Source organism: Hemitrygon akajei, chromosome 10 (assembly GCF_048418815.1).
Source record: "Hemitrygon akajei chromosome 10, sHemAka1.3, whole genome shotgun sequence".
NCBI lineage: Eukaryota > Metazoa > Chordata > Chondrichthyes > Myliobatiformes > Dasyatidae > Hemitrygon > Hemitrygon akajei.
The window spans coordinates 18,828,888-18,841,433 of record NC_133133.1 but is presented as its reverse complement, the minus strand read 5'-3'; the positions used below and the strand labels follow the sequence as shown (position 1 = coordinate 18,841,433).

General features: G+C 45.2%; 1 long non-coding RNA gene across 1 annotated transcript in view; it reads right to left on the bottom strand.

The window, feature by feature from the left end:
- Positions 1-10,397, bottom strand: part of LOC140734194 (uncharacterized) — a 33,047-nt gene extending 22,650 nt beyond the window's left edge. Inside the window, exon 1 of the long non-coding RNA XR_012100496.1 lies at positions 9,852-10,397. This is a non-coding gene — a long non-coding RNA (uncharacterized lncRNA). The remainder of the gene's footprint in view (positions 1-9,851) is intronic.
- Between the last annotated feature and the right edge of the window lie 2,149 nt (positions 10,398-12,546).

Here is a 12,546-nt window from a genome sequence, read left to right as displayed (position 1 = left end):
CAAAAAAAACCCAAAAATCATCCAGTGAATAGCAGTTCTGTGGGCAAAAGGTCAGAGGAGAATGGCTAGATTTCGTTCAAACCAACCGGAAGGTGACAATAGCTCAAATAACCACCCACAGCAACAGTGGTGTGCAGAAGAGCATCTCTGAACGCACAGCTCATCAAATGGTGAAGTGGATGGGCTATAGCAGCAGGAGATCGTGAACGTACACTCAGTGGCCACTTTATTAGCTACAGGAGATACTTAATGAAGTGGCCACTGAGGGTATGTCTGTGATAATAAACCCGACTCCCATTCTAGAGATAGAACTGGGAAAGAAGGTTAACTGTGATATTGATTAACAGCAGGGCATGTTCAAAGGGCCAGATGCTCCTGGTTCTTACACTGGGATGATTATTAATTGTGCCTTAACGAACAACACTCTTGCCTCTAAGTAAACAGCCATGGTTACAAGTCCTTTACCACAATACAGCCTGGCTTTGCACCCCAGTTTGCTATCAAAGGAGCACCAAGGTGTGGGCTAAACGAAGGCGCTATTTGCCTTTCAAATTAATGCAGATTTATTTCATCCTTTAACACAATTATATGTATGTACAAGCTGGTTGTTACATTTCCAACATTACATCTGTGTTTACCTTCACTGGCTCTTCTCAATACGACCATCATGGAGGAAGTACAGGAGCCTGAAGACCCACAATCAATGTTTTAGGGACAGTTTCTTCCCCTCTGAACATTACTTTGTTATTCCTTTCTTTTTTCACTGTTTATTTATTTTTCTGGTTTCTAATGGCATCGCAAGGAGATAGGGTTGTGACGAGAGCTTTCGGCACCTCGGCCTTCATAAATCAAAACATTGAGTACAGAGGTTGGGATGTTAAATGGAAGTTGTATAAGACTTTGGTGAGGCCAATTTTGGAGTATTGAGTGCATTTCTGGTCACCTAATGACAGGAAAGACATCAATAAGCTTGAGAGAGTACAGAGAACATTTACAAGGATGTTGGCAGGTCTTGAGAACCTGAGCTTATAGGGAAAGATCTAAAGATTAGGACATTATTCCTTGGAGTATAGGACTATGAGTGGAGATATTACTGAAATGTTCAATATTATAGCTGGCCAGTGGCATCAGCACCAGACTTCAAGGTGAGGGGTCGTAGGTTTCAATCCGGACGGCTCCCCGCACAGTTTTCATCCACGCTGGGATGAACATCAGGCTCGCAACTCATCCTCATAAAAAGCAGAAAAAAATTCTAAAGAAATTGCAAGGTTGCTGCTCAAAGTGCCACGAGGCACGGAGAGGAAAAACAATTCAAAATCATGAGGGATCTAGGTAGTGTAAATGCATACAAGCTTTTCCCCTGAGGTTGGGTGAAACTAGACTAGAGCTCATTCCGTAAGTTAAGGTTGAAAGCTGAAACATGTAAGGAGAACTGCTTCAGAACTTCAGAGGCTGGTACAAGTGTGGTCAGAAAATGTGGTGGATGCAGGTTTGATTTCAACATTTTAGAGAAGTCTAGAGAAGTACGTGTACAACACGCTGGAAGAATTCAGCAGGTTGGGCAGCAACCATGGAAACGAACAGTCTACGTTTCAGGCCGAGACCCTTCGTCAGGTCTGAAGAGAGAGGGGGCAGGGGCCCTATAAAGAAGGTGGGGAGAGGGTGGAAAACCAATCAGAGGAAAGATCAAGGGGTGGGGGAGGGGAAGCAGGGAGGGGTTAGGCAGGAGAGGTGAAGAAGGAATGTAAGGGGATAGCACTATGGGTTGTAGAAGAAGGCAGAATCATGAGAGAGGTGATAGGCAGCTGGAGGAGGAGGCAGAGGGAAACTGGGATGGGGGAAGGGAGGAGGAGGGAATTACCGGAAGTTGGAGAATTCAATGTTCATGCCAAGGGGCTGGAGACTACCCAGATGGTATATGAGGTGTTGCTTCTTCAACCTGGGTTTGGCCTCATCATGGCAGTAGAGGAGGCCATGTATGGATATATCCGAATGGGAATGTGAAGCAGAGTTGAAGTGGGTGGCAACCGGGAGATCCTGTCTGTTGTGGTGGACAGAGCGGAGGTGCTCGACGAAGCGGTCCCCCAATCTGCGTTGGGTCTCGCTGATGTAGAGTAGGCCGCCCCGGGAGCACCGGATGCAATAGATGACCCCAACAGACTCACAAGTGAAGTGTTGCCTCACCTGGAAAGACTGTTTTGGGCCTCCTCTTCAGTCCTGACGAAGGGTCTCGGCCCGAAACATTGACTGGTCATTTCCACGGACACTGCCCAACCTGTTGAGTTCCTCCAGCGTGTTTTATGTGTTGCTTTGACCACAGCATCTGCAGTGTACTTTGTGTGTAGATAAGTACAAGGATGTGAGGGGTATGGAGGGCTATGGTCCAGGTACAGGTCAATGAGACAAGCAGATTAACAGCTCAGCATAAACTAGATGGGCCAAAGGGCCTGTTTCTGTCTGCAGTGCTCTATGACTCTATAACTATCTGATTTCTGAATGGTCCAAGTACTACCTTGTTTTCCTTTTTTTGGTAGTTTACTTATTTTTCTGATTTATCAAAATCTTACGTCTTTGCACTGTATTGTAACAAATTTCATATCACCTAACGACGTCTCCGTCAGTAAGTGTCAACCATGGATGTTTCGTCCTAGCTGTCTAAATATTCTCAAAGAAGTTCTCAAGTGGCAAGGGTAGGCAAGCGTGGCTGACAAGGGAGGTTAAGGACTGCATAAAAGCCAAGGAAGGGCATGTAAGGTAGCAAAAGTGAGTGGGAAGTTGGATGCTTGGGAAGTTTTTAAAATCCAACAAAAGGCAACTACAAGATCCATAAGAAGGGAAAAGATGTAATATAAGGGCAAGCCGGCTGGTGGCGTAGTGGCATCAGTGCTGGACTTTGGGGTGAGAAGTCCCAAGTTTGAATCCAGCCGGCTCCTGTTAAGAGCTGGTGATCTTTTTTTTAAAATTCACCCGGCAGGAGGCAATGGTAAACCACTGCTGTAACTTGCCTAGTAGTTAAGAAGGCCCATGGGATGCTAGGCTTCATTAACAGGGGGATTGAGTTCAAGAGTAGAGAGGTCATGTTGCAACTCTACAAATCCGCGATCAGCCATAATGGAATGGCGGAGCAGACCTGATGGGCTGAATGGCCTGATTCTGCTTCCTATGTCTTATGGTCTTATACACATGCCTGGGCAGTATGATATGAGGAGCAAGTTGTTGCAAATGTAGCACTTCACGCATCTGATGAACCCAAAGGAACGATAGAGACCGATACGGTTTGGCACCAGCAGCATCGCAGGAGTTGCCAGTCAGCATTGAACTCAGCATAGGACTGCCTTAGGGGCTCCAGCTCTGGATCCTTCCCCCGGGGTTTACTCCCGAAGCCTTCCCCATGAGTGAGTATGGATGCAAAGCAGCGGAGGTTTGAGATCAGAGTTTCCCTTCTCCTAGGGGAGCTGCCAGCCACAGCTGATGAGCCCTACCTGCCTGAAGCAACTGGTTTTAAGGTGCCGGTAACCCACCTTTGTCCCTTCTCCTGTCAGTAGAAACAGTTCCACCGGGCTTAGTAACCAAGCCACAGGTGAAGGCCAGGAGCTGGACTTGGTTGTCAGAGGCTATTTGAGGCACACACCATTGGGAGCATTTAATAGGTAGTGGGAGCTTATCCCCATTACCACCCCGGCTATAACAACCTTAAGGAACCATCTAAAGTCACTGATAATTAATCGGATTCTGATTAAGTACTATTCAAATCTTATATCTTCTTTTGCACTAGGATCTTAGACCCACCTGCCCTCTGCCACTGTGTTTCACAAACATGATTTACGTCAAAGTCTGTAAAATCATCAGACAATATGACTCGGTGGGTCCCTGCTGGTGTTTGATTTGTAATCATGTGTACAGGTTTTCCGTTTTTTTCCCCTGAAAATGACATGGTGAAAGGAGGAAACACAAGGCTGCGTGTTGTAACCGCTGACAAAACCATAACCATCACTTATCAGCCTAAGGTCAACAGGAGGCCAAAGAACTACAGTTAAATGACAGTGCCATGCAAAATCTGATTGAGACTAAAATAGCAGCAGTGGCTGAAAATCTGGTCTAAATACTCAGCGCTTTCCCAGCTACAAGGTCATAGGACAGAGGAGCAGATTTGGGCCATTTGGCCCATTGAGTCTGCTTAGCCATTAAGTCATGCTGATTTACAAACCCTCTCAACCCCGTTCTCCTTTCTCTCTCTATCTTGAATATTGTAATGTTTGACGGCTTTACTAATCAAAAACTATCAGTCTCCACTTTAATAACAGGATGATGAAAACTGCACACAATATTCTCAAGTGCAGCATCACCATAAGACCAAGAGATACAGGGGCTATTTGGCCCATCAGGTTTACTCCACCCTTCAATCATGCTTATTTAGCTTCCCTATCAACTCCATTCTCCTGCCTACTCTCCATAATCTTTGCCAAAAGACCATTAGATATAGGAGCAGAATTAGGCCATTTGGCCCATCAAGTCTGTTCCACCATTTCATCATGGCTGATCCATGTCCCTCTCAGCCCCAATCTCCTGCCTTCTCCCTGTATCCCTTCATGTCCTGACTAATCAAGAATCTTTCAACCTCTGCCTTAAGTGTGCCCAATGACTTGGCCTCCACAGCTGCCTGTGGCAACAAATTCCACAGATTCACCAACCTCTGGTTAAAGAAACTCCTTCTCATCATTCTAAATGGACGCTCCTCTATTCTGAGGCACATCTGCTCTCACCCCATCCTCCCACCACCCCACTCGGGATAGGGTTCCCCTTGTCCTCACCTATCACCCCACCAGCCTCTGGGTCCAACACATAATTTTCCTTAATTTCCGCCACCTCCAACGGGATCCCACCACCAAGCACATCTTTCCCTCCTCCCCTCTTTCTGCTTTCCGCAGGGATCGCTCCCTACACGACTCCCTTGTCCATTCATCTGCCCCCCTCCCCCATCCCTTCCCACTGATCTCCCTCCCGGCACTTATCCTTGTAAGTGGAACAAGTGCTACACCTGCCCTTACACTTCCTCCCTCACCACCATTCAGGGCCTCAGACCTGTGAGTCGGCTGGTGTGGTATACTGCGTCCGGTGCTCCTGGTGTGGCCTTCTACATATTTGTGAGACCCGACACAGACTGGGAGACCGTTTCACTGAACAACTACACTCGGTCCACCAGAGAAAGCAGGATCTCCCAGTGGCCACACATTTCAATTCCACGTCCCATTCCCATTCTGATATGTCTATCCATGGCCTCCTCTACTGTCAAGATGAAGCCACACTCAGGTTGGAGGAACAACACCTTATATTCCGTCTGGGTAGCCTCCAACCTAATGGCATGAAAATTGATTTCTCTAACTTCCATTAATGCCCCCTCCCCTTCTTACCCCATCCCTTTTCTATTTATTTATTTATTTATTTATTTATCTATCTATCTATATATTTATCTATCTATTTATTTATCTCCCTCTGTTTTTTTCTTTTCTCTCTTTTTTCTCTCTCTGTCCCTCTCACAATCATTCTTTGCCTGCTCTCCATCTCCCTCTGGTGCTCCCCTCCCCCTTTCTTTCTCCCTAGGCCTCCCGTCCCATGATCCTTTCCCTTCTCCAGCTGTGTATCCCTTTTGCCAATCACCTTTTCAACTCTTAGCTTCACCCCACTCCCTCCTGTCTACTCCTTTCATTTCTGATATCCCCCTCCCACTTTCAAATCTCTTTCTAGCTCTTCTTTCAGTTAGTCCTGATGAAGGGTCTCGGCCTGAAACGTCGACTGTACTTCTCCCTATAGATGCCGCCTGGCCTGCTGTGTTCCACCAGCATTTTGTGTGTGTTGCTTGAATTTCCAGCATCTGCAGATTTCCTCGTGTCTGTGTCCTCTGGTCCTAGACTCTCCCGCCATAGCGAACATCCTCTCCACATCCACTCTAACGAGACCTTTCAGTATTTGTTAGGTTTCAATGAGGTCACCGCTCATTTTTTTGAAATCTAGGGAATACAGGCCCAGAGCCATCAAACACTTTTCATGTGACAAGCCTTTCAATCCTAGAATCATGTTGGTGAACCTCCTTTGAACCCTCTCCAATGTCAGCACCACCTTTCTTAGATAAGGGCCCAAAACTGCTCTCAATACTCCAAGTCAGGCCTCACCAGTGCTTTATAAAACCTCAAAATTACATCCTTGCTGCCCCTACTACTGCAGAACCAGTCATCTGCTTTAAATATGCCAATGGCTTGGCCTCTGTAATTGTGGGCAGTAATGAATTCCAGAGATTCACCATCTGGCTAATTCCTCTTCCTCTCTGTTCTAAAGGGACGTCCTTTTATTCTGAGGTATCTTCCTTGGGTCTGAGATCACCCCCCACCCCCACCCCACTACAGGAAACAGCCTCTCCATGTCCACTCTTTCCAGGCCATTCAATAATCTGTATGTTTCCATAAGACCGTAAGATATAGGAGTAGAATTAGGGTATTTGACCTATTGAGTCTGTTCCACCATTTCATCATGGCAGACCCATTTTTCCTCCTGCCTTCTCCCCGTATCCCTTCATGCCCTGTCCAATCAAGAATCTACCAACCTCTGCCTTAATTATACATAAAGACAGCTGCCTGCGGCAAAGAATTCCACAGATTCACCACTCTCTGGCTAAAGAAATTCCTCCTCATCTCCATTCTAAAAGGACACCCCTCTATTCTGAGCTGTGTCCTCTGGTCTTAGACTCTTCCACCACAGGAAACATCCACTCCACAACCACTCTATCAAGGCCTTTCACCATTTGATAGGTTTCATTGAGATCACTCCTCATTCTTCTCAACTCCAGTGAGTACAGGCCCAGAGCCATTAAACACTCATATATTAACGCTTTCATTCCCAGGATCATTCTAGTAAAACTCCTTTGGACACTTTCCAATGCTAGCACATTCTTGCTCTGATATATGTTTGAATAATAGGGCACTGAAGAGTGTGGTAGAACAAAGGGATATAGGAATATAGATCCATCGTTCCTTGAATGTGGCGTCACAAGTAGATAGGGTTGCAAAGAGAGCTTATGACACATTGGCCTTCATAATAAGAGCATTAAGTACAGGAGTTGGGATTATAGGATTGGGGCATAGAATTTTTAATTTTCTTGTAGTTTAACTTTCCTATGCTTGCTTGTATTTTTATATAATCATCTATATGCATATAAATTTTCAGGTAATTACAGTACAGTTGCTTCAGTTTTCTAGAAACTTCTCAATTTTCGGTAGCAGTTGTCACGCCATCTGAATCTGGCTATTTTATAGGTTAATTGTTATCACTGGAATTTTTGTTATCTCTCGTCTGAGACAACCATGTCTGCTTTTCCCTTTGTCTTCCCCTTGTTCTCTCAGCTCTCTCTTGATCATTTTTATTGTGTGCATTTCTGGTCACCAACCTACAGGGAAGATATCAATAAGTTGAAAGGGTGCAGAGAAAATTTACGAGGATGTTGCTGGGACTTGAGGACCTGAGTTATAGGGAAAGGTTGAATTGGTTAGAACAGCGTTCTTCTGGAGTGTAGGAGAATGAGGGGAGAGCAGAAAGATGTACACAAACTTACCAGGGGTATAGACAGAGTAAATACAAGTAGATTTCCCCTTGGGGTTGGGTGAGACTAAAGCTAGAGGTCATGGGTTTAAGGCCGAAAGTGAAATATTTCAGGAACTTCTTCAGTCGGAGGGTGCTGCTGGTGTGGAACGAGCTGCCATTGGAAGTGGCGGATCCGGGTTCAATTGCAATATTTAAGAGAAGTTTGGATAGGTACATGGATGGGAGGGGTATGGAGGGCTACATTCTGGATGTGGGCAGATGGAACTAGGCAGAAAAATGAGTCAGCATGGACTGGATTTACCTGTTTCTGTGACTTTGGTTAAACATTCCACCTGGAAGTGCGCAGCTCTAACAATAGGGCACACCCTTCAGTACTACTCTGTGTAAAGCAAGCAATGTCAGAATCGGAATCAGGTTCATTATCAATGACATGGGGAGTAATTTGTTGTTTTGTGGCAGCAGTACATTGTAAGACATGAAATAATTACTGTAAGTTATAATAAAAAGTAAAATAAATTGTGCAAAATAGGAACAACTTTTTCCCCTCTCTCATCCAATTTCTAAATGGTCATTGAACCTGCGAGCACCCTACCTCACTTTATATTATTTGTTTTTGCACTACTATTCTTAATTTAAAATTAATATACATATACATATTTATATTCTTACTGTAACTAATTTCATGACATACTCCGCTGATATTAAGCCTGATTCCGATTCTGAACAGTGAGATAGTGTTCCCGGACTCTTCGAAAATCTGATGGTAGCGGGGAAGAAACTGTCCCTGAAAAGCTGAGTATGGGTTTCAGGCTCCTGTACCTCCTCCCTGATGGTGGTAACCAAAAGAGAGCATATTCCAGATGATGATGCTCATGGAGACCATCTTCACGGGGACGTTTGAAGATGTCCTTGGTACTGAAGAGGTTTATGCCCTTTGATGGCGCTGACTGAGTCTACAACCCTCTGCAGGCTCTGGTGAATCTGCAAACTTCCAAACCAGGCGGTGATGCAACCAGTCAGAATAGTTCCCATGACTTATCTATGGAAACGTGCTGGAGTCTTGGGTAACAGCAAATCTCCTCAAACTCCTTAAGTAAGTATAGACACTGGCATGCCTTCTTCAAGATTTCTTCAGTATGTTGGACCCAGGACAGATCCTCTGAGATGTTGATGTCCGGGAACATGAAACTGCTCACCATTTTCACCACCATATATGTTCCATATATATTACATGCTACATGCTAATCAGTTTCACTTAATTAGAACTTCTACTACCATCACCAATAAGAAGGTAACTAGTTATTATAATTGTGCATGAAGGAGCTCTAGCATTTGCAACTATTCAAGAGATACTTCGTATACAGTAGCTGTTAAGCTCCTTGGAACGCGGGGCAGTTGTAAAAGTTGGTTCGCAAGCCCCAGTTTTTCTTTCCTCGGTCTGGCCGGGGAGAATATGTCTAGTCACACACGGGAAGATCTGCAGTTGCTGGAAATCCAAAGCAACACACACACACAATGCGGAGGAACTCAGCAGGTCAGGCCGCATCTACGAAAAGCCATAAACAGTCGACGTTCCGGGCCGAGACCCTTCATCAGCCCTCCTTCGTGCACGAATTATAATAAGGAGTTATCTTTTTTGTTAATGATACTGGCGGAGGTTCTGATTAAATTGCGCCGAATTTGGAAGTAGGGTATAATGTCCAGTCGCTAATATATTGTTTGTTAAGCAGGAGTAATTAGAAATGTGCCTAGTGCTTGAGTCTCCAGATTTTAATAAATTGTGGACCTTCCGGGTAGTTACCCCTAGGTTTATTTTTGTTTCATTCAAGAAACCCAGCCTTTGACTGGACGCGTATCTCCGGGTTCCAGCCTCAGTGAAGAACACTAACGTGCCAGCTGCCTCGGTTCAATATTTAACTTCAATCGAAGTTCCTGGTTGACGTATAACGCCACATCTCTCCTTGTAAGGCAGAGGAAATCTGCACGGCTCTGTTACAATCTGTCCTTTATCGCAGTGCAGGTGAATCGTCACGTGGTAACGTGTCCTTCAGCTGTTCTCCAACACTCACCTCCCCCACTTGACATCTTCCACCTGCAGCGCAAGTTCTGCTTTAGCTTAGCTGTAGAGAGCAAAGTGCCTATTATCTGTACCACAATACATATTTTTCCCTGGGTTATTATTTACTCCCGGTTAGTAGTCTGCGATCGATCTGTCTCCGCGTTCTGACGTGATTGTTCAGCCCCGTGACAATACTCACATGACCCGGGATCCGCGGGATGGCTGATCAGCTGTCGGAAGTGTGTGAGATGTCAGGGTCGGCTGTTTGAGCTGGGCCGCTCACGCTGCGGGTTCAGCTGACGCGCACAGCCGCTGATGTCTACCGCCCGTCTCGGAAGCGTCTCTGCAAATAACCCGCAGTGCCAGGGATGGGGCCCAGATGCTTTTTTCAAAATGATTTGCTGCAAAGCAGCTTGTGCATTTGTCAAGGGCGCCGTTTCATTGATACATCATCTGTATTGATTAGGTTTGAATAACCTTGTTCGCCCTCTGTTGATGAAGTCAAAATGGGGCGCTTCAAACGGCATGTGACGGCGGATATATTTACACTGTTTCAGCAACAACGTCGTTCGATTCATTTCATTTAATGTGTTAAAGTCCCTTGACTACTGTAACTAAGGGGGAAAGATGACGAAAGCAATCTTTGCTGATGAATTGTCAAGATTACCAAATGTTTAGCAATATCAACAGTATCCTGACCAGCAGCATTCCCGTCTTGTACGGATAGACAATAGGTGCCGGAGTAGGCCATTCGGCCCTTCTAGCCAGCACCACCATTCACTGTGATCATGGTTGATCGTACACAATTAGTACCCCAGTACCACAATCGGGATATTGCAAAGCATCTGACTGCGAGTTCCTACGAAGAATTGAGAGGACTGCTGAGGGAATCATCGGAGTCTCCTTTCCACCGATCAGAGTGCTGTGTATCCAGGGCCCTTAGTATTGTCAATGATCCCTCCCATCCGCCCAACGATCTATTTGACCCCCACCATCAGGCAGGAGATACCATAGCATTAGGGATTAATGCTAGGATGGGAAACAGCTTCTTCCCCCAGGCCGTGGGACCACTGAACTCTCTGCAACTACCCAGGTCTCCTCCCGTATGAGGTGCCGGGAGTGTAACGCCGTTCGCTTTTTAATTTGAGTCGTAAATGCCCCTTAATATTTGTTCATTTATTTGTGCTAATATTACTGTGTTATGTGAGGGTTACATGTACCGTATCAGAGGAACGTTAGCGTTTGGAAGTACACATGCATACGGTTGAAGGTTAATAACAGTAACTTGAACTTCAACACTTAAGGAAACCTCTACTTTGATGATTTGTCACTGACTCCATAACCTATGACTAAACTTCCAAAGAATCTACAATGCAGTGTTATTTTGTTATTATTTACTCCATTTGCAGATTTTGCTCATTGCACGTCAACTTTTGTTATTTATAGTTTTTCATACATTCTATTGTAGTTCTTTATTTTCCTGCAAAATGCCTGCAGGAAACGAGTTTCAAGGCGGTAAATGGTGATACAAGTGTACTTTGATAATAAATTTACTTTGAACTTTGAGGACAATCCAATCACCGGCGCTAAGTTTGCTAAATGTGTTTAAAAGGCAGGAAACTTTTATGGCCCATACGGAGGACTTTTAACCCATTGTTTCTGTGTCAATTTTGGGGGGAAAAAACTAACCTTTGCCTTCTCTCCCCACTACCTCACACTTACCTTGACTGAATTCCTGTTACTACATTTCTCCCCATTGACCAGAGCCACTATCATCCGCCGATCTAAAGCTTCCACCCACAGTCTGATTTAAAACCCAACAATAGACTTCTTTTGGTTTTGCAACACATTTGATTGGAATTATTTACCTGCTAAACCTTGTGTAACTACAATAAAAATATACAACCCTGAGACTAACTTGTGCGGGCATACTCAATGCATCCATAATAGAGTACTAACCATAACACAATCAATGAAAGACCCTATCAACTTGGGCATTCAACCAGGATGTAAAAGAAAAGGAACTGTGTAAATATAAGAATAAATAAATAATAAACAAATAAGCAATAAACATTGAGGACATGAGATGACAAGTCCTTGAACATGAGTCCATAGGTTGTGAGGACATGTCAATGTTGGGGCAGGTGAAGTTATTCCCTTCCGTTCAAGAGCCTGATGGTTGAGTGGCTATAACTGGTCTTGAAATTGGCGTTCTGAATGCTGATGCTTTTGTACCTTCTTCCTGATGGCAGCAGTGAGGGGAGAGTGTGTCCTTTACCTCACTCCCCCCGCCCCCCCGCCTTCAGCAGGGATTGCTCCCTCTGCAATTCCTTTGTCTATTCGTCCCTCCCTACTAATCTCCCTCCTGGCACTTATCCCTGCAAGTGGCTGAAGTGCGACACCTGCCCATTCACCTCCTCCTTTACCTCCATTCAGGGCCCCAAATAGTCCTTCAAGGTGAGGCAAGACTTCATCTGCAAATCTGTTGGGGTCGTGTATTGTATCCGGTGCTCCCAATGTGGCCTCCTCTACATTGGTGAGACCCGATGTAAACTGGGGGTCTTCTTTGTTGAGCACCTCCACTCCAGCTGCCAAAAGTGGAATTTCCCATGGCCAATCATTTTAATTCCTATTCCCATTCCCATTCTGGCATGTCAGTCCACGGTCTCCTCTTGTGGAACAATGAGGCCACTCTCAGGGTGGAGGAGCAACACCTCACATTCTGTCTGGGTAGCCTCCAACCTGATGGCATGAACATCAATTTCACCTTCCGGTAAAAAAAAATGTTCCGTTCCCCCTTTCTTCTTCTTCTGTTCCCCGCTCTGGGCTCTTATCTCTTCTTCCCTGCCTATCACCTGGTTCCTTCCCTTTCTCCCATGGTCCAATCTTCTCTC